Source organism: Xyrauchen texanus, chromosome 7 (assembly GCF_025860055.1).
Source record: "Xyrauchen texanus isolate HMW12.3.18 chromosome 7, RBS_HiC_50CHRs, whole genome shotgun sequence".
Taxonomy (NCBI): domain Eukaryota; kingdom Metazoa; phylum Chordata; class Actinopteri; order Cypriniformes; family Catostomidae; genus Xyrauchen; species Xyrauchen texanus.
This window is the reverse complement of record NC_068282.1, coordinates 26,549,514-26,576,127: the sequence shown is the minus strand read 5'-3', so window position 1 is coordinate 26,576,127 and position 26,614 is coordinate 26,549,514. Positions and strand designations below refer to the sequence as shown.

The 26,614-nt window shown below is 38.2% G+C and overlaps 1 protein-coding gene across 2 annotated transcripts in view; it reads left to right on the top strand.

Moving 5' to 3' along the window:
* LOC127646513 (lipoma-preferred partner homolog) overlaps positions 1 to 26,614 on the top strand; it is a 308,283-nt gene that overhangs the window by 2,383 nt on the left and 279,286 nt on the right. The window contains exon 1 of one of the 2 annotated variants that reach the window (XM_052130235.1): positions 9,544 to 9,592. The exons of the other annotated variant lie outside the window; for it this stretch is intronic. The gene's annotated coding sequence lies outside the window, so the exon portion shown is untranslated. Of the gene's footprint in view, positions 1 to 9,543; positions 9,593 to 26,614 lie in introns of those variants that run through there. 2 annotated transcript variants of the gene reach the window in all.

The window sequence follows — 26,614 nt, the reverse complement described above, 5'->3', positions numbered from 1 at the left end:
TCTGGGCAGCTTAAAGGACTGTCACTTGCCCACACGGGTCAGTGCTGCAATGTTACACTTCCTACATTTGTTGTTTTTTTTGTACATGCTTTATTAGGCCTTGAAAACGTAATAACGTATAACGTGCGAGTAAGGGCAGCTGGTGGAGTTTCTGGTGCCCTCCTAGGGTAAGATGGTGCTCCCCTAGGGAGTTGGTGCCTTATGCAGACTGCGTAGTATGCGTGTAGGGAGCGGTTGTTCTGACTGTTATTCATGGGTTTGGATGGTTAAGTGCTTCAAGTGCTAAAAACAACTTTTGATGTAATGCGTTTATTTAAGTAAATTGCATTTAAATGGTTAGCAATGATTCATCTTTCAGTAAGGCGTGAATCCAATGATATAATAAAAGTACAAACACAATTCAAATTTCCTGAAAGACAATCTTCTTGTCAGAAAAAAGAAAATCTCTTTTAATGTCAATCAAAATGTCTTGACTATAGAGATTGTTCATTTTGAAAGCTAAGTGCTAAAATATGTATTTGCTTCCATACAAAGTTCTACTTTGATATGAATCTCTAATCAATAGCATCAAGGCCTCCCAGCCATCAAACTGAATCTTTAGCATCTCGGCCATCTCCCTCCCAACCTCCCAAGAAAGTTTGAACTCAAACTACATTGAACACAACAACAGGAATTAAAAAAGGAGACATGTTTGACATGCTAGTGATGCTCAAAGTTAAAAGATGAGGACTGCCTTTGAGCCTAGTCCTCAATGCTCACTCCTTTGAGATTAATTTAGCTATTAATGCAGGCTTTCTATGAATATTGACAATTTTCCATATTTCTGTAGGATACTGTAGGATCAGAAAACTTTGCACATGTTGCAATGGGGACTCCGTGCATTTATCCCTGCGCAATTATCTGATGTGTCTAGGGCTGTCTAAAGCAATGTGACAAGCAAAAGATCTAAATACAAAAAGAAACATGACATTTCATGTAATCCACACATCTAAATCTAAAGCAGTGGTTGTCAGCAGGCTCTGCTTCAGGATATAGGTTTTACATTTACAAATGACCAGACAGGAGTGGCGAGGCGTGGCTCAAATCGCTCCCATTATAAATGGCCATTTTGCGCTGCACGCGCTGGCGCTACTCCTGCCAACAAGACAAATAAAAGGCTTAAAATGTTTGATTTGGCGTGTCCAGTGTAGACCGCCTCAAGCTGTTGCTTCGCGTGAACTGTGATCAAACCTTCTCACTGATGAACTGACGGAAACAAAAGCAAGCAAGCAAGCAAGCGAATAATATGTATTTTATTTGTGTAATTTAGAAATGTGTGCAAATCTAACTCATGCAGTAATCATTCATCATAGTCACTCAGCACAGGCCTGTTATATTCAATGGTGTGCTGAATGGGAAGCCAAAACATTGACGCATCATGACACACTTTGCGTGTAAATGGTTTATGTTTTGAAAAAATAATAAATGGCTCCACTGGACGTCAAACATTAAATGAAGCTTTCAGGATCTTTCTTTCATTTTCTATCATTATTTAATTTTCTAAAAGAATGAGTCATCCAAAATGTATATTCTCTCATCATTTACTCACCCTCATACCACCCCTGATGTGTATGATTTGTTTTGAAAATTATCTGAATGGTGAGAAAGTGAACGATGAGAAAAACTTAGAAGCTCCAAAAAACACAAAGGCAGCATAAAAGTAATCCATAAGACTCCAGTGGTTTTATCTATGTCTTAAGCGATCTAATTGATTTTGGGTGAGAACAGCCCAAAATATAACCTTTTTCACTGTACATCTTGTATATTGCATTCTATAGGCACGATCATGATTTCAAGCTAGATTACACTTATTGGTGGTTGACGCATACGCAGAGCGCTAAATGGCACTAGGAAATGTAATCGAGCTTTCGCCAAGGTGACTACTGATGTGGTTTGTGGATTTTGCCGATACGGATATCTAAGGCAATGGAAAACGCAGATAACCGATTAATCGGACAATAGTTTTTAAAATCGATATATAGAATGTTACAAAATTTTCTTATTCTTTCCTTACTATGACAGGCACAGACACTGAGGCTACAAGAGTCCAAGATGAATAAAATCCCATATGCAGTTTATTGTTCACCCAAAATCCTAATTAAAGCAACAAGAAAAAAAATCAGATTTGGTGCATAACATGGAACTTTTAAATGAGCCCAAAACACACTAGGAACACTTATTTTGGAAACGGTTTGAAAAAAGTTTTGTTACAACATGTTTCGGACCTGAACAACAAGTTTAACAGTCTGATATATAGTAGTTGCATCTCCATTGTTCTGTCACTCTATTCCAACTTCCAAGAGCTAGTAAATATGGATCTATGTAGTTTAAGCACACAGGAAACAGGCAAGCAGGTTAAGAGGTGGATAAATGAGTGCACAGTGACAGTCTTTTATCATGTGGTGTGAAACAGTCTGGCCCAAGGCCGCAAGACGGATGATGCAGCAGCCATACTCGCAGTTTTGATTTACAGTGAACTATATAGCTTGTTTCTCACTGCATTCATTGACACAGCATTATATGGAACATGGATTGTCTTAAAGTTCAGCTGCACTATGACTTTGATCTTTGATCTTTCTATGAACACTGGGTAATCAACACTTTTATGAACACTGGGTAATCAAGCCTCCTTATATCCCCTTCAAGTGCTCACACAGAGAAAGACAGATTGCCATATTAGCATACAATGCTAAGAAGACACCCGCAGTCGTTAAAAGGACACGCAATGTTTTAACCTGTGATAGAAATAAGAAATAGAGGAAGGAGTGAGCAGATAAGAGGACGGGCAGCTGAGAAGTGTTCACACACATTTAGAAACATGTACATTGTATGCTTATTACCACGGCTGGATAAGTCTTCTCGATTTATGTGAATTAACTGCAGTTCCTCTTGTCATGTTTGTGACTGATGAAGAGTTTCACAGAAACGCCTATGTTACAGTTGTAACCTCCATTTCCTGATGGAGGGAACGAGACGTTGTGTTGAAGAAGCGACACTAGGGGTGAGAGCCCTAGTGTCGCTCGTGAATGACAGACGGGGAACTTAAATTTTTCTTTGATCCACTGTCTGTTGACCCTCCTGTAATCTTTCTTTGTCAAAAGTCAGGAAGATTTTTCCTGCTCTCCTTTAAAGCTGAAACGTGTAATTTCTGCACCACTAACGTCACCAAATCGAATTAAAAAAATAATAGCTGTTTTCTAAAAGGTTCCCAAAAGCTCACTTCTCTTCTGTTCTGTTGGCCGAATAGATTCTCCCACCCCAAACTCACAACATTGTTTGAGTAACTGTAGCTGTGTTGGGCTTGACGGTCCACTCAAACAATTTAAGGAATGTTTTAATAATGCTACAGGGCCACAGTGTTACACTTTTATGTCAAATCAACCTACAAATGAAACAAGAAAGAATTAAAAAAAAACATTTAATCAGTTTTATGGTGCATTCAAGTAATTTCTGAATTATAGTATTTACGTGTTTATGTCACTACAAAATTGTAATTACTATTGGGATTTTCTTTGAGCCCCAACATTTTTGCCTGTTCATTTTACTTTGAATGCATTTGCTCTCTAATTTTAATAAACAAAAAAAGATTTTACTTTGGAAATTACTTTAGCTGGTTTATGAAGCGAAAGGCACATGCAATAAAACAACATTTCCATCATGTGGCATCACGAGAATGATGAAAGAGATAGATAATGTATTGATCACACACCTAGTCAGTGTTGTGTAAGTTACAATTTTTTATTAATCCACTACAAATTGCTAATTATTTCTCTTAAAATGTAATGCTACTTTCTTTTTTTTTTTTTTTAATAAAACTTAATTAATTACAGTAAATAATTACTTTGTATTTGGATTACACCCAAAACTGCACTTAATGTTTGCCTTCGCTCTTAATTTTTTTGCATTGGTGCTAAAAAAGCTATTTTGTAAAATACCTTGTCTTTGTCAGTAATTGAACAAGAGAGAAAGAAATATGAAATAGCAAAATGGGTACATTCAGACTAAAATCTCTTATCAGTTTTCAACCTCGTTAATCCAAACTTTACATTAGAACTTGAATGCCCCATACACCGATGGAGTGCTGGAATTTCTGGGGGTCTAGCATAGGGTAGAATTATTTTTTTATAATTTCATGAAAAATATTTTGTGGCAGTTTAAATTTTGAAAGGGGTCTCCAGAAGAATGCGTTTAAGTTAGAAGAGTGTTTAAGTTATATTTAGTGACTGATTGATAATTGCTGATATTCCTCGAAGTTTAAAAATTAAATGACGTACTTCTGTTTGGACACATCCCAGCTAAAATGATGGGGGATCATGATACTGTAATTTGGATTCTTAGTTTGTGGAATACATATACTTGTTGATTTGACTGCAGTCATTATCAGTTAGTGCTTTTACGATCTTAAACCAATTATGCTTAATCATGCTGTCATGTCTAATAAACTGCACTTGGGTTCTTCACTCCTTCGTCATCGTCTTCCTCATGGTCAGCACCAGTGCTTTCTTACAGAATACTTGACCACAAAACATGAACCATAACACATGCTTAATAATGTGTAAGGTCATGTGATGTTGTGACACATATATATATATATATATATATATATATATACACACACACACCTTTACTGGCGTTCTTACTAGCTAATCCGATCTGCACAAATGTTGCGTGCATGGCATTTTGACGTGCAAAGCAGAGAATATTTAGTGAGAATAGTTGTTGATTTTCTCGAATAAGCTGATTTTTAATCGTTATCAGTGTATCGCTGTGCATGTAAATGCGCTTAATAATATAATATACCAAATGAGTGTATTTCTACTGTAGTATCTGGCTGTTGTGATTCATCCACCAAGACGGTAATGCTTTCTTGAAAAGGCAGTGACTTTGCCAAAAAAAAAAAGAGATATTGTATTAGTTTTTCAGCCAAAAAAATTAAAAATGCTGAAGGCCTGGGTAGCTCAGCAAGTATTGATGCTGACTACTATCCCTGGAGTCGCAAGTTCGAATCCAGGGTGTGCTGAGTGACTCCAGCAAGGTCTCCAAGGAGGGTAGAGTCACATGGGGTAACCCCCTCTTGATCACTATTAGTGGTTCTCGCTCTCAATGCCGCACATGCGGGTCTCCGCTCTGTCATGCACAGGGAGCCACATGATAAGATGCGTGGAATGACTGTCTCAGAAGCGGAGGCAACTGAGACTTGTCCTCCAACACCCAGATTGAGGTGAGGAACCGCGCTACTATGAGGACCTCTAAATAGTGGGAATTGGGCATTCCAAATTAGGAGAAAGAGAGTATAAATAAGGGCTTATGCTTCTCTAGAGAGCAATATAATCAATGTAATGATAACATATGAGAGAACATAAAATTGCTAAATTTTTTGTACACCATATTTAGGCTACTTATTTTTACATACTCAAAAAATATTTGGAAAAACGAAACCAGCACTTCGCAGTTCGGACATCTAGAAGTATGATCCTAATCCCACTTTTTTCTGCTGCTGAGAGATAGAGAGGGAGAGAGAGGGAGAGATGTTATGTTCACAGTTGTGGGTTGGGCTTACTTTCTTCCCTGGCCAGCACTCCTCTGAGGGAGTGCAGGGCCAGAGTTAATTATGCATCTTTAATCACCTGTAGTCTCTCTCTTTGACACTGTTTAACCCCCTGTAAATGGGTTATTATTACTTCTAAAATCCCCTCTGTGGTTTCAGACATGACAGACTATTTTAGATCTGCATTAAAGTGAAACCCCATCGAAACACACAATTATGCTTTACCCCTCGTAATAACTGAGAACAATATCAACCTTTCCTGTGCTGATCATAATTAGCTTTGTGTTGACTGTGTATAGAATTATGTTTTGTATAAATAATGCTGTTGATGAAGGAAAAATCTAAAGATTAGACATTTAAGGCATGAACTGTGATCTTTATGCAGTGTAAAAAGTGAGATTTCATGAGTTGAGGTATACATGTTGTTTTTATTCATCTATAAATGTAACTTTTTTTTAAATTAGTATGCAAAATAATGTGTTGCCTGTTTGTCTAGGGTCAACTCTGGACTTGTCTTGCTGTGCCTTAACACAGCTTCTTATTGAGCCATTTGAAATGAATTCTCAGAAGAAGAAAAAACAGTCAGATGGGCACAAACCAGATGAATTTTCCCGACCAAATAACTGATAATGATAATAATCATCATGCCATTGAGAACACAGTTTTGCTCAGTTATAATAATTATCCTTGTCAGAAAATAAAGGCCAGATAAATACAAGAAAATGGTCTTTTAACATGGAATAGATACACAGTCCTCAGGCTTTTAAGCATAGCAATACTCCTCAGCCTATCTTAGAGGAGCACGGAAGTCGGAATGTTGCTTTTGAATGTTCCAGTACCCTGACATTGGCCCCAGTATGCCGAGGTACTGATAACACTGTGTCCTAACCAGATGCCACAACATGTGATAAAAGACATCTTTTCCATATTAATCGCAACACACGATGAGTGACTGGGCTTTTTATGTTTGAAATGGTTTCTGTTTCTGTGATGTCACGCTGGCAAGCGCAGTCACCAAATGGGACTAAAATTATACTTATAGCAGTATATTAAAGCCGGCATCTCACTAGCCTGTTTACAACAACTTGATATTGGCCTGGGGTGTCACACATCTACCAAATGTGGTGCTTGATGTTTCACTCTCTTCAGCCATATCTCTGTTACACACACATACACACTGATTCAGAATGGCAGAGGGGAGACATACTGGCTCATTCTAACTTTCTCTCCACCTCCCTTTTACGTGGAGATCGGCGAAATAACAACAGATAAAACGTTTATCTGTCAGCATCCCACAAAACTACAAGGAACGCTGCCCACTACATGTAACACCCCCCTTGGATCATCAAGCTATTGTATTGGGTAAAACAACTTTTAAAATCCTATGCATTTACTCATTAAATATGACAAACAATAACTTTTAAATTATATGTCACATATTATATTATTAAAAGGAAGATGTAAAATGGTAAACTGAACTTGTTTAATTTGAAATTTTGTGGAAGCACTCTTTATTCCTGAAGGTGTTTGTACAATTTCTGGTTCTTCAATAATAATAAAGATATAAATGGTAAGATAAACATTTATCTGTTCTGTTTTCTCTAGTAAGCTTACAAGCTATTCATTAGCCTATTAGCTTAGCATACCGTTGGTTCTTCTCCTCTCCACTTTAATTGAATTTCTCCTCACTGTCGTCATCTAGTGATATGGTGGTATGATTAAATTCAAAATATCTTTTAATTTGCGAAACATTTAATTATTTTACAAACTTTTCATTTTTTAAATCTTTGTGATTATGGTTAGCTTTAGAGTTATGGATAGGTATAGGTGTATGGTTGCTGCGGGACTCCAAATAAACACAACAAACAGTGTATGAATGTGGCCAATCAAACTGTTCCAAGACTTCAGGATTTCGCTGGTTATTTGGAGGGGATGTAATGTGTAGTTGGTGTGCCTTGTATTGCTGTGTCTTATAGTAGTCTTGCAGGACGCAGACAGAACCTCTCTCTAGAAAGAGGAGCTGACATATGCTCTCACGTTCTAAATCACTTCCTGCTTAGGCCACTGGGGCAGTGCTTTGAATTTCGGTAAGCACAGACCGAGTTTGGCTCAAGAAAAGTCAACCAAGTTTCCAAATTCACTATGTGAAATCAGTCTGTTTGGACAATAGTTGCAATCTGTTCTGTACAAGTAGTAAAGGAAAACAATTCCTGCTCAGTGTGCAAACAATACAAGAGTGCTTTCTTGTTTAAATTTGAAGTTAATCTTAAAGGAATAGTTTATGATAGTATGTTTGTTTTTCTTCCACAGAGCATAAATGGAGATATTTGGGTAAATCTCTTGATTAAATGTCTGGGTCATAATTCACATCAAGGTAAAGGGGAAAACCAAGAAATTCTGTTTTGTATAAATATATTCGTTTTTGCCTATTTTCAGCATCATTAAAATTTGTAATTTTCCATTGTGATGTTATTTTTTACAATTAAGCGCATTTTCCTCCTAAATTCTCATTACTGTTATGCAAAAAATATATAATTCTCATTAATGTAAAAAAAAAACAACTTCAATAAAATTATGAAAATCATCCTGTTTATACACAATTAAATTCAAATTTGCATGAATCTAAATCAGTACAATGAATACTACCATGATACAGTACATGCTTACAATGAACTTTACAATGTACTTTATTATTATTATTTTACATTACAGCAATAAGAATGTGATTTTTTGGTGTTACAGTACACAACTGTGTTGTTATGAAAATAATTTCACTATGGAAAAAATATACTATGTAGAGACTGTTTTTTTTTTTTTACTATCTTGAAAAAAGGTTAATTTTCTTTATGCAAAATATGTTTATTTAGTTTTTCCTTTTCATTTTGGGGTAAAACATGACCCGGACATTTTTTGATAGTTTTCATAAGGCATACTTAGTCAAATGTCCAGGCTGCTCCTCTCTATACAAAGAAAGTAGACGTTGATACTGTCAAGCACCAGAAACACACACAATCACACACATGTTGGTGTGGCTATCCTTATGAGTACTCTCCATAGACATAGTGATTTTTATACTGTACAAACTAATAACTAAAGATTCTATCCCATAACCCTACCCCTAATCCTCACAAAAAACGTTCTGCATTTTTTAATTTTCCAGAAATATCGTTTAGTAATTTTTTAAGTGATTTGAATTATGGGGACACTAGAAATGTCCTCAAAAACCACATTTATAGCATAATACCCTTGAAATTACCAGTTTGTAACCTAAAAATAAATTCCTCGGTAAACACACACACAAACCATAAATGTAATCCAGACTTGTGTGCAAAGTATTCTGAGACTTTGTGTGAGGATCTTACAGAAATTTCATTGAAAGTCTTGCACTAAAACAGTTGATATCATTCACTGAGTATTCATGTTTTCATATACATTGAACTTTACATTTTTATATAATATTTTATATTATAATTTATTTTGAACTCTTTGCCAGAATTGTCTTTAATATGGTCTGTTGTGGCATGCATTGTTTTATCAGTATTAGAGAAAACTTAATGTCTCTCTCATATTAATACAGTATAGGTCAGCTCTCTCAGGGTCTAGTGGTTTAATTGTGTTGTCTTCTCACAGGCGTAGGCAAAGCATTCTAGAGTACTTTTAGATACTGTGGTTTGTCTTGTTCTTGTAGGCCATTGTAAGGTTGCTAGCGCCCCTTTCTTTAAGAACTCTTAGCAATTATCATTGTTATTCTGCAAATGGTATGAACCACAAACTTGGCTTAAATGTTACTCTGGCCAGCTGAAAAAGAGGCATTCCAGACCAAAAAAGCAAGTCGAATCAAATTTTGCCCCAAATCTTTTGCCTATTTATATTTCCATATTTGGAAATGTTTACCTCCTCATGACTGCACAGTGCAGCAGGAAGAAGGGCAATGAGCCATTTTAACAGCATAAGGGCCTGGCTAAGGGCTTGTCTTTACTCCATACTGTAGACACATGGGATGCTGTAAGTATCTTCTCTTGTCTTGTCTTCTCTTCTCTTTTTGGATATGTATAGATGTTAACTTTGGTGCATACATGTGGCACATTTCTCTACCCTTGTTTATAATTGCTGTTCCACACTTCATGTCACAAAACAAGAGCTGTTTGTGGCCTTGGTGTTCAAGATCAGTAGAATCCATCTGATATGTTCTTGGAGGATTTTTATAATAATGTTTTATTTCAGTATAGAATTGCCTTTTTATTTGTTCAGTCATGCTATTGTTCATATTATCTTACTCGCATGGTTGTGAGGTGAAGGTGACTTTGTGCTCTGACATGTGTGCAATTATTTTCAGTTGTCTGTGCTCTATATTGTTTTGTGTATTTAAAGAACAGTTCTTCCTTCGCTGTTTACCAAGGCTGGATTCATATATATACACATATATATACACATAACATTTGATTCTAATTTGTGCTGGGTTTTCATATTTTGATAATATTTGCAGAAGGAATCGATTCGGAATAGTGTGGAATTGTGGAGTGTCTCTCTACGTTTTCTGTCAGATATATTAGAAAGTAGAGACCGTAGAGTTATTTCTGAAGTATGGGCTATTACTCATGGCCTGAAGAAAAACTACCAAATATGTTGAGCTATACTACCTTTAAAGGGAAAGACCTCACATACATGGTTGCAACACAGTTTATTTACATTTAAAAGGAATGGTTTGTTCAGGCAGGGCTGTGTATTTCTCTAACCACATTCTAAAGGCAGTTTAAAAATGAGCTATACTGCTTTCACACAGTATTGTTGGTAATGCCAGTCAAGCCAATTAATAATCAATGTGCATTGTTTTGTCTCAGGATTTATTTTGTATATTTGGCAAACGGATGACCAAAACCATGTAATGATTTTATTTGAGTTATTGATGCTTTTACTTCACTTTAACAGATGTGTTTCATCTTGCTTGTATAATGCTGTTTAACAGGACTAACATGATGCTTGGTGTAGCAGTCAGTAAGATATCATAAGGAGCTTTCTGATGCTTTTTACCTTTTTGTTTCTCTTGGCTGTCAAGACGCATTGAATGTTTCATGGGTTTGGATTCATAACTTTTTCCATTAATGGAGGAGAAAGTCTTGCGCCCTCTAAAATGTTAAATTGTCAAAAGCATGGTTTACAGTCACCACATCTAGAATAGTATATTTGCAAACATATGGTGCTTGAGCTTTTCTTACTACTATTTGTTTTTACTTTTATAAGCCAACTATGGACAAGTCGCATTACGTTTTGAACTCAACATGTATTATTTATAATGGCTAAATTTATATATAGCTAAAATATTTCTTGAAAAATGTATCATGCTATATTTCTTAAAAATAATGCCTTTTTTATATTTTGTTATATAATGCATATACACTCACTGATCACTTTATTAGGACACTATGGTCCTAATAATGTGCCCAATGTGGTCTTCTGCTGTTATAGCTCATCCACCTTAAGGTTTGACGTGTTGTGTTCTGAGATGCTATTCTGCTCACTACAATTGTACAGAGTGGTTATCTGAGTTACCGTATTCTTTCTGTCATCTCGAACCAGTCTGGCCATTCTCCGTTGACCTCTCTCACCATCAGATTTCTGTCCGCTGAATTGCAGCAGAATGTGTTTGCTTTTGGCAACATTCTGAGTAAACTCTGGAGACTGTTTTGCATGAAAATCCCAGGAGATCAGCAGTTACAGAAATTCTGAAACCAGCCCGTCTGGCCCCAACAATCATACCACGGTCGAAATCACTGAGATCAAATTTTTTCACGTTCTGATGGTTGATGTGAACATTAACTCAAGCTCCTGACCTGTATCTGCGTGATTTTATGCATTGCACACCACACGATTGGCTGCCACACGATTGTCTGATTAGATAATGACTTGAATAAGTAGGTGTATGAAATGTATGAATGTACACTCACTAAGCACTATATTAAGTACAAAGTGCTTTGTTAGTGAACATTTATGCATTTAGTTAAGCCTTAACCCTCTGTCCTTGGAATCTCAATTACTTTCATTTATTTGGTAAATCTAATTCTACTTTGTTGTAAAGGAATGTTGAACTAAGCATGCTGTTACCCACCTATTTTGTTCTTGACTTTTAGTACACTAACAGTTTTTAAACTCCCTAGCTGTTTACACCTTCACATTTATCTAGTAACATGGCATAGCTGTGGCAAGGAAAGGTAGACCTTAATGGGATTTTGCATAGCTGTAAGGAGTGATATAACCGACTTTAATGATAGAACAGTGTGATAATCTCATTACTCTGCACTCAACAGTACTGAAAGCCTTCATATGCAACCCTGGTTGTCTCCAGGCAAAGTTTACTGCAAGCTCCTCAACACTTGTCTTAATTTAGTTTGGAGGCAGTGCAAACAGCAGCCGGAGTCATGAATCATTGGCCTGTTTTATCTTAACTAACAAAGTCTTTCTTGACTTCTGTTTTATTTATTCATGACCCCAATTGTGTGATGAATCATGCTGTTTCTGTAGGTGATGGTTAGCCCTTGATTTTTGTTTTCAATTAGTCAGAGGGCAGTCACAAGTGCTTAAATTAAACGGCACATTGCAGTGATAGCTTTTTTATTTCTAAGCCCTTGAGACTTGGAAAAAAAAAACAAGTAATGTATAAGGGTGGGAATCAGCAGGGACCTTTTTGAAAAAAAATTTAGCGATAAATGGGACACAATATGGTACTCTTTTGATTTAAAACTGTGATATATTGTGATCTTTTACTAATTTGTTTCTCATTCATCTTCATTAAATTTGGGTGCTTTAGTTCGTTGTAGAGCCCTAACATAGAGCATGTCAGTGTCACAAGAAATAATGATGCAAGTGATTGTTTCTTGTTTCGAGCATGTTTTTAGCATGAAATTGTCGCAGTTTATCATGTTGTATGGGCAAAGATTCTTATAAATGAGTCTATTTTTGCATTTACATTTTGGTTGAATAGAAATAATCAAGAATTTGTTGATTTATTTAAAATTTTCACACCTTTTCTATTGGTGGTAATTCTGTTTTTACTTTTTAATTTTGTATTTTTGCCAAAGATATTAATGTGAAAAATTTAACTAAAAATATACTTTAATACATTATATTGTATTATGTTATATTGCTTTAGTATTGTGTAGGGATGTGCCAGGGTGGTCGACTAATCAACTAGTCATTCATTTGTGAGGTCGACTACTAATTCAGAGATGATACTGAAGCTTGCTGTGCTTAACAGTGAATAACCTCTGCAAGAAGTTTAATCTTTTTAATGCTTTAGGTTTAGTCTTCTAAGCGCTGTTATTACAGCAAAGTGCTGCATCAACAATACATTTCAAGACAATCGCTGACAGACATGAAATCCTCTGCTGTGAGTAATATTCCTGTATTTGTGAGGTACGTTGGAGAGAATACATTCTTTGACAGATTTTGCTTTAATAAATTGTTGCAGTAAAAGGTTTTTTAAACTGCTTGATGCCTTGTACTATATGTGTATCCACAATATTATCATGCAGATCTGCACTTTTAAATGTGCAGCGAGGAACGCCCTGAAGTGCTTCGGTTACATTGAATTGCATTATTCTGCATTTAGGATGCACATAAATGGTTTTGTGCCACTCTGTATCGGAGCCTTTCTTATTTCTTACTTTTGATCGTTTTTTTTCAATAAGATGTTATATATATTGTTAAATATATGGCCATGTTGAAGTGCTGCACGTAGCATCCGTTTATCCCTGTGAAAGGCGTTTGTTTGGGGTCACGTGAACATAACGGAGCCTAATTATACATTATTATCCTAGTCGACTAGTTGACTAGTCGTTCAAACAACGACGAGTAGTCGATTATGAAATTTGGTTGTATTGCACATCCTCGGTATTGTGAGGTAAAAATATCACAATAATTTTTATTTTTTTTATTTCCCCCACCTCTACTAATTTATTGCCTTGTTTTTTGATTCTTAGAAATATTACATAATTTGTCATATTTTTTTTATGGCACACTGAGACATGGTTACACAATCTTTGCTAGCACTGCCTTGAGAATACTCCACCAAATATCTGAAGAAACTGGATTAAGATTTTAATCTACTCTAACTCACTTCCCACTGCTGTCCTTCATTTTTCAAGATATTTGCGTCTCCAGATTGGGAGCGATCTGGTGTTTGTTTTTGTGAAGTGTTGTCAATCCGAGAGAATCTCCTGACAACAAATACACTTTCAATATTGATTAACGAGAGCAATAGAAGGTGAAACCGATTGCAGGAAAGTTAAGTTAAATAAGTGGATTATTATCTGCTGCTTATAAAATGATTCACACTAAGGGTCTGATTGCTTTCTATTTGTATGCGTAATTCCTTTATTTACAAGTTCTAAGCAATTAAGCAAGGTCTGAGCATTAGTTTTTACTTAGTGAATGTTGAGATTGAAAGTCAGGACGACATGATCCTAAAAAAAATCAATCAAAAAATTTTACAATAGTTTTTTATAAAATCTGTTTAACTACATTTTTAAAATAAAATAAAAAAAAAACTGAATCCCAGTTTCCCATCTTACTTGTACTACACTTTTTTTGCACATACTCTGTACTAATGGGACTAGACCAGTGAAAAAATGTCTGTTCATTACAACTGAACATGTTTGACAGCCTTGCAAAGCCCACTTCAAGAAATGTGCACTGTTACAATTTCAGGAAGAGCATCCATGTCTGTGGAATGTTACAGGCACATCAGAATTGATTCATTTTAAGCACAGATTACTGTTGAGCTCTTAAGATCTACTTACTGTATGTGTTCAAGGACCAGCTATTTATTGTTATAAAATGGATTGTTCTGAATTTAAATACTGATTGGATTGTGTTTGAAGCCATTGTAAAATAGCCGATTCACACATCTATTATCACACATCAGTCGCATTACAAGTTGCTTAGCAAACCGTAAACTGCCTCAAGTTAAGGTAATAAACTATATTATTGTCAAGACTAATTATTTATTATTAATAATATTAATGATCAGTATAAATCGAACTATTTATTAAACAGTGGTTTCTTTTATCATATTGCCATTGTCACCATTTTACAAAATCTCCCTTTTACCAAAGAACTTTGCGTTGTGCCTTTAACACCTCTTACCCATGGCAAAGTCACGTTAATATGTGGCTTCTTGTATCTTATTACTTTAATTTATCAAAGCAGTTCTTTTAATTTATTTGTGCTTTTGACATTAAATATGTAATGCACAAAATGTATGTGACTCTGCGGAAAGCAAAGCTATGTAATCACTGATTTAATGTATTGAAAGCCCATGAGCCCATTAGCCCATATTCACACAGTATTAAAGTTAGATTAAACTTGCCAAGATATAACAGTCGTGTTATTATTAGTCCCTTGTTGCAGAGATGCAGATTTGTGATCTGCCAAAAAAAAGGCATTATACCCCACACACACACACACAGGGGCTACAGCCCTGGGCTCTTGGTATTAGAGGTCATTGGCAGATTAATTTCTTCTGACGCACGGGCTGTATGTAAATGGAGCCCAGCTCAAAATGTTGCATGTGCCAGACTAACAGATGCCATTTTACTAGTCCTGTTATTTTGTTGAGGCTTGTTGGCTTAATGACAGAGAGAAAAAAAGCTACCAAAAACCCTACATCACAGCCCCAATGGAGAGGTTGATGCTGGCCTGTTAAATGTAGCTGTGATATTTGTTTCTGCTACAGCATTGTGCCAGTTATTCTTGTGCCTCATTTAATTTAGGATGGATCAGTGGAGATGGGCCCATTTTTGGAAAACATTCTAAGGCTTATATCATGAATATGGAGCTTTTTATATCTAAACAAAGTGGCAAAATCTGTGCTTTGGATGTAGTTATGGACAAATTGTGAACCAACCATGTATATGTGTGTGTGTGTGCATCTCTTATGGCTTTTCAATTGTTTAAACTTATGACAGCAGGCTTAAACAGCCAAATCCAGCCAAAAATAAGATATTAGCCTCACTGGATTAATGTGTGAAAGATCCTGGACAGATAACTTTGTGTTAAACCTTGTACCAAATGCTACCTTGTCTCAGTGAAACATGTTGCACATTATGTGGCTCGTAGCAGTACATATCCAACTACATTTACAAGCTTGTTTAAGAATAATCAAAAACTGATAGTGTGTTGCAAAGAACCAGGGTGCGAGTTCTGAAGAGCCTGCAAGTCAGCAAGTGTGCTGAAATTGTTATGGAAGCACCACAAAATTAAGTGGTTGATTCAGCATTTGCAGTTTTCTTGTCACGTTTAGGTTTATGATTTAGGGGTAGGGAGGTAGGTTTTGTTGTTTTAAAACTCTACATTACATGAAGCTATTTGGAAAGTTTTGCATCTGGACTGTGAGCTGTTTTCTTCCTCTCCTCAGTCATACGCAATCTAAAGTGCTGCTCTCGTGCGCATCATCATTAGAATTTAATGTGATCTCATGTTACGTTAAATTACATCAAACAACTATTAGACAATGAAAATGTTGTCGCCACTTTGTTATTGACGATGTTGTTAACGCTGACTAATCGAGGTAGGTTTTGTTGTTTTAAAACTCAATAGAGCATTAACCTTAAAAACCTCATCTGTTTGGTGGAAAATTTAACTTGTCCACATGAATGTTTTCATTTGAAAAACACATCTATTTCTCTCTGTTTTGGCCTTCGTTTTGGACCAAACTGAGACAACATTTTTGTCCAGCAAAAAATGAGCTTTTAGAAAATGCTCTCCCAAGTGGATACATTTGAAAACAGCATCTTCACATTCTAGTATGGACAGGGAAAACTTAGATATATGAAAACGATGATGTATTTGTATCCTCATGCGATCCATTCAACCCAAAACAATCAAGATGTCTACCCATGTTGTAGCGGTGTCGTTGTGCCTGCTACCCACTTTGTTAGCATTGTTAAAGAAAATTTTACTTTGTTCAACCTTCACATTGCATTCCTTCAAAGGCGGCGGGAAGTTTACTCGGAATTGCTGTCCGGCGATAGATAATGAGTACATTTGGGTTTTAGACCATAAATGGAACAGGGATGTTTCACATGCGCAGTAAGGGGATTTAAGCTTTCCGTATGTTACGGTGTGGACGAGAATCTTTTGGAAAAAACTTGAAAGTGGCAGTGTGGAAGGAGAGCATTTCGAAAATGAATACGCCATTTTAGCAAAAAGTCACTACAGTCAAGTTTTTTTTATGCTCCTTAAATGCCACACCCAGCCCTTGTGCTCCTCCTCTAAGTCCGCACCAGTGTGGATGCGGCAGATGGGCGCATTGAGGGTGCATAGTGGGTTCATAATAATTAAACAAGGTGTATTCAACTCTGGTTCTTCAGGGCCACTGTCCTGCTGAGTTTAACTCCAACTTGTGGTTAAGCGATATGGGTTTTTCATTGGTTGATATCGATATCTAGAGAGCAGGATTGCCTGTGTCTGATATAAATTAATTAAAAAATTATACAGTTTAACAGCAAATCAGATGTACACAAAATGTCTAAAGTTAAACAAATGCAATACATTTTGCATAAACTTGAAAACAAAGTGTTGACAATCCATTGTCAAATCCATTGGTAGATTTTGGAACTGTCACAAGGGGAATGTTAACACTTCTGTTAATCTGCCAAGCGAACACGGTTATCTGGCAATAATTTGAAAATTATCAAATATCAGCATGGCCTATATATTGGCCTATTACTAGCTCCAACCCTAATCACCTGAACAAGCTAATATCATGTGCACCATTTGGGCAAATATATATATATATATATATATATATATGTGTGTGTGTATGTATATGTTTAAGGAAAATGCAATATAGAATAAAATAGAAAGATTTTCAGAATAAGTTATGTTTGCTGTCACTCAAATTTCAAATTTTAAGTTAGATTTAGGTTCTCAAAAGACTCTTAATGTGCAATGCTAATTGTTATTATTACAATGGACAAAAGAGTGGAGCCAGAGAGAAATTGGAAAGAGGTAAAATTAGTGATAAAATAGATGAGCAAAGTGTTCTGAGGTCTATAGAGAATAAAAATGACCCTTTTGAGTTGACATTGCTGGCATTTTAAACTAATTCTCTGTCCATTATTGGCTTGCCATTGAACTTGTAAGGGGTCTGTCTCAAACTTAGTGAAAAGGATGAAGTGGAAAAATATGTATTTTCTTGTAAAATTGTAAAAATAAATATATTTGGTGGAGTCTGGCTAAGTGAAAATTATTTTCATTGAAGAGCAATGCTGTACATTGAAATCTGTTCACAAATCAGTTCTCAAATGGATAGGCATAATCAATGTTCTGTTAAAGGCAGTCCTTTTAAACCTCTAGAAAAAAAAAAAATCACTGGGATACTAGAACTACGTGTGCTTTGCTCTAACTTAATATGTCTCCTCTCCTAATTGTGCTACAATACACAGAAATTTAATTGCATCTTGCCTCTCTAAGAAGTTCTAATACAATGTTTTCTTCCTGGTTTTGTTCGCTTCCCAAATTTCATTTAGAGAAACGGGCAGTATTCCTGGCAGTAGTTAGAGTTTTATGCACCTACTCTGCACTCCTACCACATTCCCTGCATGCTGTTGTGTTTGTGGCACAGGCTATTATGAGGACAAGTGTGCCGCTCAGCTTCCTGGCTGGAACAGGCAGGCCCTCTCTCTGGCCACAGTTGCCACTGCACAGTGAACATGTTCCCCTGCTCACATGCCTCTCGGCCGGGATTAATTGCCACCAAGCCCTCTGTGATCCAGGAATGCAATTATCTACTGACCCAAATCATCTACTTGGCAGGAAGTCCTTATTCCTTACACCATGCTGCCAGCACCTACCAATAGACACTTCTCTTTTCTCACTCTCTCTTTGTATTTTTTCTCACTCTCTCTTTCTATCCATCGCACAGATCTAGAGAGTGGGGCTGGTCTCATCAAAAGCAGCTGTTTTTAGGGTGCTGATAGCTCAACAAGTAAAGATGCTGACTACTACTCCTGGAGTTGTGAGTTTGAATCCAGGGCATGTTGAGTGACTCCAGCCAGGTCTCCTAAGCAACCAAATTGGCCTGGTTGCTATGGAGGGTAGAGTCACATTGGGTAACCTCCTCGTGGTTGCTATAAAGTGGTTCTCGCTCTCGGTGGGGTACGTGGTGAGTTGTTCGTGAATGGCGCGGAGAATAGCGTGAAGCCTCCACACGTGCTATGTCTTCACGATAATGTGCTCAACAAGCCACGTGATAAGATGCGCGGATTGACGGTCTCAGACGCGGAGGCAACTGGGATTCGTCCTCCGCCACTCAGATTGAGGCGAGTCACTATGCCACCACGAGGACTTAAAGCACATTGGGAATTGGGCATTCCAAATTCGGGAGAAAAGGGGAGGAAAATATATATTATTAATAAATAACAAACATTTTCAAGCAAATTTAGTGTTCTTGTGTGTTGCAGCTACATTCCAGTGATTTTCTTACACAGACATGAAATTCTCAGAAAATAGAACAACTTTAATAAATATTGGCAAGTCATTAGTTATTCAATATTATAAAAAGGATAGTTCTGACCATGAATTCTAAAATAGAATGAGCCGAGTCCTTTTTGACATGTTGAGAAATGCACAGCTGTGTTCATACATTCTGTATTAATGCACCAGCCTACAGTTAGGGGGTGTTCACAGTGAATCCGCTTTTGCATCTGTCTGTGCTATTTTTCAATGCAGCATTTTTTATGCTGTGTCGAGTTACAAAGAACTTCAACTTTTAAAAATGCATCTCGAGACACCTGCATTTTGTTCAGTTTGTTGCACTGCATCTTTATTTTTTTTACAAGATCGTGGTTGGTTTAAACACTTACTAATGTGCTATATTATTTGGCAGAAGAATTGTTTTTCCTGATTATTATTTATAATTAGAGGTGTCAAGGTTAGCGCATGCCATTAATTAAAGTTAACATGCAAATTTTTCATAATCTCAGTTTATGCATTTAACATTAACAAAGCATAAACCAGTGTATACACTGGTCGGAAAAGTGCGGAACCTTTGTGATGTCTCCCACCCAGAGTCATTACACTGCACACACTAAAAAACACACAAAACAGACATGTTAGTGATTAAATTATGGGGAAAGGACCTCTTAATACTATTTATTGTAGAAAACAAGCCCTGATGGGACTTGTGAAAGAAATCAAGGACTTTCCTGGCTGTTTAATTACCACAGAAGCACATCAAGTCTTAACTACCACTAAAATGCAGAATGAGATATTGTTTGCCATTGCTTTTCATGTGGAGTTCAATGCGGCACTTGATGCTGGCATTGACGCCCTGATGTGATTTGTGAATACAGCTTCACAATGGCTGTAGCAAAGTGGATTTCCACAGTCTGTGGAGGATGAGAGGTAAAGAGATTTAATGTGCATTGCAATAAATATGCTGCTTATGGTTTCATAGTTCTTTCAATTAGTCAACCTCCCACTTAGACTTTGCGAAACGTTTAATTTTACTTGAATTGGTGCTATTTTAATGCATTTCTATCTATATACTGTGGAAGGCTTTGTTTGGAAAATGTTAATAAAGCATTATTGTTACATATTGTTTTGTGTTCTTTCCTAAGAAGGAAATAAGTGCATTTGACAGGAAAATAGGTATATACTGTATATACATTGAGTCAAATTTTAGCACATTCAAAATCTGCGAAAGGATTAGTTCACCCAAAAATTTAAATCCTCTAATGATTTATTTAATCACTAAGCCATCCCAGATGTGTATGAACTTCCTTCTTCAGCACACCTGAAGTGAAGGTCTTTATAAGCTTATTTCAGCTCTGTTTATTCATACAATGCAATTGAATGGGTGCCATCAGGCTGCTGGCTGTTTGATGGTCCAAAAGGCATATTTAGGCAGCATAAAATTAATCCACACGAATCCAGTCAATCAATTAATGTCTTTGATAGGTTTGTGTAAAAAAAAAATAGATAATTAAAACTTAATTAACTTTAAAAAATCGCTTCCTGCCAGCAGTCGACGATACATCACGTGACCTAAGCAATAAGCCATGAGAGATCTTGAGTAACACACACATTTGTGTGGTTTCTTAAGTAAACATTCAGAATATTTGGGCTGGATTGACCTTTGTGAGGATTGCCGTATGATGCTGGGTTTCCCCCACCATCTCAGTGAGTGTGAGGTTTGTTTCATAATTTGATTTGGTGTTCTGTCTCATAGCTTCTGATCCTCAGTTACACGCTTCATAACATATGGTCTTGAAACCGTTATTGCTTAGTTTTGAATGTGCAGCAGGGTCAAATGCAAGCTCAGTCTGTCTGGGAGTTAGAGAGAAATGGCAGTCACTTTTTTCAGTTCAAATGGATTCTGAATGTTTATGTGTTGCAATCACAACATTTTTGTTATGTCAGAGGCTCTCATTTATAACCTTCGTAATGGTTTCATATGGGAGAGTGAGGGTATGAGTCCATTGAGTGGATGTGTTTTCTAGCCGTTTCTTATGTGCTGTTGAAAGACAGTGCATTTGGCTTGAATCCTAGTTGTTTAATCAGCGAAGACAAACAAGTACTTCTTTAGTTCCTTTAATGGTAATGAATGAAACAAAACAAGAAATGTCAATAGATCCACACTCTCAACTTAAAGCGATCAAAAATGACCACAAAACAAATGAACAGCAGCCATTCACTGATGTTCTTTCATTGTTATTATTTTGTAATCCTTATTTTACTGCATTAAAAACATACAATTTATTAGAGCCTATATAGCCAAATGGAGATGAAACGCCTTAATCTATCTATCGATCTGTCAATCTGTCAATCTATCAGTCTATCTGGCTATTGGTCTGTCTGTCACTTAATTTACCATTATGCTGAAGGTATATAATCTTTACTCAAACACTTCATGATCTCTACAGTCAGAGGTGTGTTTGCATGTTTACATAATGTGTTTCTAGAGTAATTTCTGTACTTGGTAAGTCATACTGTGGCAAATGAGTCAGTAATGTGGCACCCCAGTGAAGTGTGGTAAAAGTAAGTCAAAAATTCAGAGCGAAGCCTCACTCAGACGTGGGCAGAAATAGAAGACTGAATTACCAGCTATATTTGGGGCCATGGGTTTTTTGTGCCATTCCAAGCTAAACCCTGACAAACAGGATTAAGCTCACCAAAAATACATATTGTCATGGATAGAGTTTTTATATTTTCAAAGAACTCCAAACCGACGCATCATTGGATAGATTGGGATGATCCAAGGTATTCCAGTGAGAGCTAAGAAGGATCATACTGAATCCAAAGAGCTCAGCTCTAAAAGCCTTTTTCCTGAGGTGCGTGCCTGCTCTGCTCCAAATATTTTGGCTAGAAAAAGATGCAGAGGACGAGATTACAGCTGTCCTGCAGCTCAGCAAGGGTGCTGTTTGGGGCCAGTGCTTCCTAGATCATTGCACTCAACTCCCTACGTAGAAGTATCCAGCCAGGGCCTTTAAGTCCAAGTCCAATTGCTCATTAAGGCTTAAGTTATATCATCTTGCTATTGAGGTGAATAAAAAAAAAAAGAAAGAAGGAAGGAAAATAAACAAAAACAAAAGGTCAAACAAAGGCTTTAATGCTTTGTCCTGGGGCATTAGTGCAGTAAGGGCTTAATAAAGGGCTGAAAGCACAGAAATGCCATTTAAAAGGAGAATTTTGTCAGGAGCGTTAGAGTGAAATTTATTTCCACCTATTTGTTGGCTAGATCAGCTAAAAGGATAAAAGCCCAGTTTATCCTCCACACATGTGCATTTATTTTCCCTGTTTCAGCAGCATTGATGACTCAGGCTGGAGTTCATTTTTGGGCTGAGATGTTTCAGTACTCGATCGTTCGGTTTAAGGGTAGAAGTAAAGCGTCAAATATCCCATATATCAAAACGGTAGCAGCCTTTGCTCACAGCCGCCCAGATCTGAGACACAGGCATGTTAAATATCCTCTCAAAGGATGTTGCTGGACATCACTTTGGGTCTTTTAGGGCTACATGGCCAAGCTGGAATGCATAGGATATGATACACCCAAATTAAAGTTCTTGAGCAAAAAAGACAATTCTGGACACATTACTCAGTCAATTTTAAAAAAGTTTGTAAATGTAATAATAAGAAATTATGAAATGCTTCTTCAATGTCATATCGGAGCTTGACAGTAACGGCAATGACACATATTAACACACATTATCGGAGCACTGGAAACCACTCTTGATAAAACCATGAGAGTGACTACTTCACTTCTGGGGATGTGGTCTTTAAACAATGCTTTTTCTCCATGTGAGAGTTTCTGTTACCAGATTTTATAGTAACAGATTCTGTTTTTTCTTTTTTTTCCCTTTCAGCCGAAAACCGAAAATAGCAATTTATGGCATTTTCGGATGACAATTTTCTGCGGCCGAGATGTTGGTACATTTTTGTTTAGGGTCAAAAGATGTCAACATAAGACAGCTTTAAATATGACGGGGTGATATTGCTGAATACTATAATCATCTAAATCCTCCTCATTAGTGCAAGTGCAACTTTTATTTGTTCTTAAATTGGAGAGAGAAAACAAACAGAGGACCTGTCACTTGCCCAATCTTATGTGACATCTTAAATGGACAGTTCACCCAAAAATGAAAATGATCTCATCAATTCAGCTCCATTGGTCCACACAAAAGTGAATGTGACCATAACTTTGATCCTGCCTTTATGTGATTTTTGGAGCTTCAAAGTAATCCATATGACTCTGAAGCAATTATATTGAGAAACAGATCAATATATAAATAATTATTACTATAAATCTCCTTTCACTTTCAGATGAGAAAGTAAATCTAAATAGGTGCTACTTGTGACTTTCAGATGTGCTTTTTTAAATGTGTGCATGAATTTATAGCTTTTATTATTTCATTTACACTGTAGTTGTATAATTTCCAGCTATTATTGGAAATTAAGCCTAATAAATTAGTTTAGTATTTATATTAGTACTTATATTAGTAAATGAAGAATATTATGTTTTGTTTTAAGCATAAAAATTATATAGCTGAAATGTCTCTTTTTTTTAGGTATCAGGGCAAGTAAGAATGAAAACTACTGACCTGACCAGGATGGCAGAAAACAATACTCATATTTGAGCCCTGTACATTACATTATTTGTACACTACATTATTTTTGGCTTTTTCACTGCTTTATTTATAGAGAATTTATTGCTTTATTTAATTCCCTTACACTGGTCCTTGCATGATAAATGCTACTCATCTGACCGAATCTGTGGTGACTCAGAAAGAGGGGATATGCTGTATCTTGGATTGTTCCAAGATGGCGGCGCAGTAGCACGCAGCGGCCACTCCGGATCCACAATGGTGCTATTTTTGTTAAAAAAGCCCGACTTTTGCAACACATGGACATCGGAGCAACCGGTGTTCGTGTCTACCATCGCCAGACACTACTGAAATATAAGACTCATGCAAAAACCAAGCTGCATGATGACCTGCAGGAGGCGCTACGCGTACTCGGCTTGCTGCGGAGACCAGGCCGCCAGCCCTCGGCGTCGCCTGATGCCGGTGGCCGGGGAGAGGAAGTCGTAAGCAGTGTGCGAAAGCGGAAGCGCAGAAAGAGGGCGGGGTCCATGCTAGGCTAAAACAAACCCTAGCCGGCCGGCTCTCCGTCTATCCTGCTCTCAAATGTTTGCTCCCTGGACAATAAACTGGACTATATCCGACTCCAGCAGGCTACGCAGCGTGAGTTTAGAGACTGCTGCGTCTTTGTTTTCACGGAGACGTGGCTCAGCGACAGAGTTCCGGATGCCTCGTTTCGTGCCGACAGAAATACAGCTCTCTGCGGTAAGACTCGCGGTGGTGGCTTGTGTGTTTACATCAACACGGAATGGTGCAAGAACTCTATGCTAGTCTCTAGTTACTGTTCATCGCTGTTGGAGCTTGTGACTGTTAGATGCAGACCTTTTTATCTACCACGGAATTCACCACTGTTTGCATAACCGAGTTTACATTCCCCAGCGCTAACGCTAAGGAAGCTCTGTGAACTGTATGGGGCTATGAGCTGAACTGCAGAACGCTCACCCCGACGGACTGTTTATTGTCGCCGGAGATTTCAACCATGCAAATCTCAAGACAGTGCTCCCTAAATTCCATCAGTATGTGGACTTTGCAACGAGAGGGGCTAACGCTTGATCTTGTTTACACAAACATCCCAGGCGCTGACGGGCGGAGCCCCGCCCCCACCTCGGCTACTCAGACCACATCTCTGTTATGTTAATTCCAGCATACAGACCGCTCGTCAGACGCACAAAACCGCTTCAGAAGCAGGTGAAAACCTGGCCAGCAGGAGCCATCTCTGCTCTTCAGGACTGTTTTGAGTGTACTGGCTGGCACATGTTCAGGAGGCTGCAACATATGGCGATTCTACCAACTTGGAGGAATACACAGCATCAGTGACCAGCTACATCAGCAAGTGCATTGATGATGTCACTTTCTCCAAGACCATCACCACACGCTCCAACCAGAAGCCGTGGATGACTGCGGAGGTGCGCGCGCTGCTGAGGTCCCGAGACTCCGCCTTCAGAGCAGGCGATAAGGCAGCCCTAAGAACAGCTAGAGCCAAACTGTCACGGGCAATCAGAGAGGCAAAGCGCGCTACGCCCAGAGAATCCACAGTCACTTCCAGGACAGCGGTGACACGCGGCGCATGTGGCAGGGCATCCAGGCCATCACCAATTACAGGACAACATCAGTTGCCTGTGACAAAGATGCCTCCCTTCCAGATGCGCTGAACGACTTCTACGCTCGGTTTGAAGTGCAGAACGACGTGATGGCGAGGAAGTCCACCCCTCCTCCAAACGACCAGGTGCTCTGTCTTACCACGGCAGATGTGAGGAAAACTCTACGTAGAGTCAACCCACGGAAGGCTGCTGGACCAGACAACATTCCTGGCAGAGTGCTCAGAGGATGTGCAGACCAGCTGGCAGATGTTCTTACCGACATCTTCAACATCTCTCTGAGCAGCGCCGTTGTTCCAACGTGCTTCAAGGCCACCACCATCATCCCCATGCCAAAGAAGTCTTCAGTGTCCTGCCTCAACGACTACCGTCCCGTCACACTTACACCCATCATCATGAAGTGCATCGAGAGGCTCGTCATGAGGCAGATTAAGACCCAGCTGCCCCCTCACTAGACCCACTGCAGTTTGCGTGATCGTTCAAACCGCTCAACGGACGATGCCATCACCACAACCCTCCATCTGGCCCTCACCCACCTAGACAATAAGGACTCATACGTTCGAATGCTGTTCATAGATTTCAGCTCAGCATTCAACACAATCATTCCCCAGCACCTGATTGGAAAGCTGAACCTGCTGGGCCTGGACACCTCCCTCTGCAACTGGATCCTGGACTTCCTGACTGGGAGACCTCAGTCAGTCCGGATCGGGAACAGCATCTCCACCACCACCACACTGAGCACTGGGGCCCCCAGGGCTGTGTGCTCAGTCCACTGCTGTTCACTCTGCTGACTCACGACTGTGCAGCAATGCACAGCTCGAATCACATCATCAAGTTCGCCGATGACACGACCGTGGTGGGTCTCATCAGCAAGAACAACGAGTCAGCATACAGAGAGGAGGTGCAGCTGCTGACGGAACTGGTGTAGAGCCAACAACCTGTCCCTGAATGTCGACAAAACAAAAGAGATGGTTGTTGACTTTAGGAGAGCACAAGGTGAACACACTCCGCTGAACATCGACGGCTCCTCTGTGGAGATCGTCAAGAGCACCAAATTCCTTGGTGTTCACCTGGCGGAGAACCTCACCTGGTCCCTCAACACCAGCTCTATCACCAAGAAAGCCCAGCAGCGTCTCTACTTTCTTCGAAGGCTGAGGAAAGCACATCTCCCAACCCCCATCCTCACTACATTCTATAGAGGGACTATTGAGAGCATCCTGAGCAGCTGCATCACTGCCTGGTTTGGGACTTGCACCGTTTGGACCGCAAAGCCCTGCAGAGGATAGTGAGGA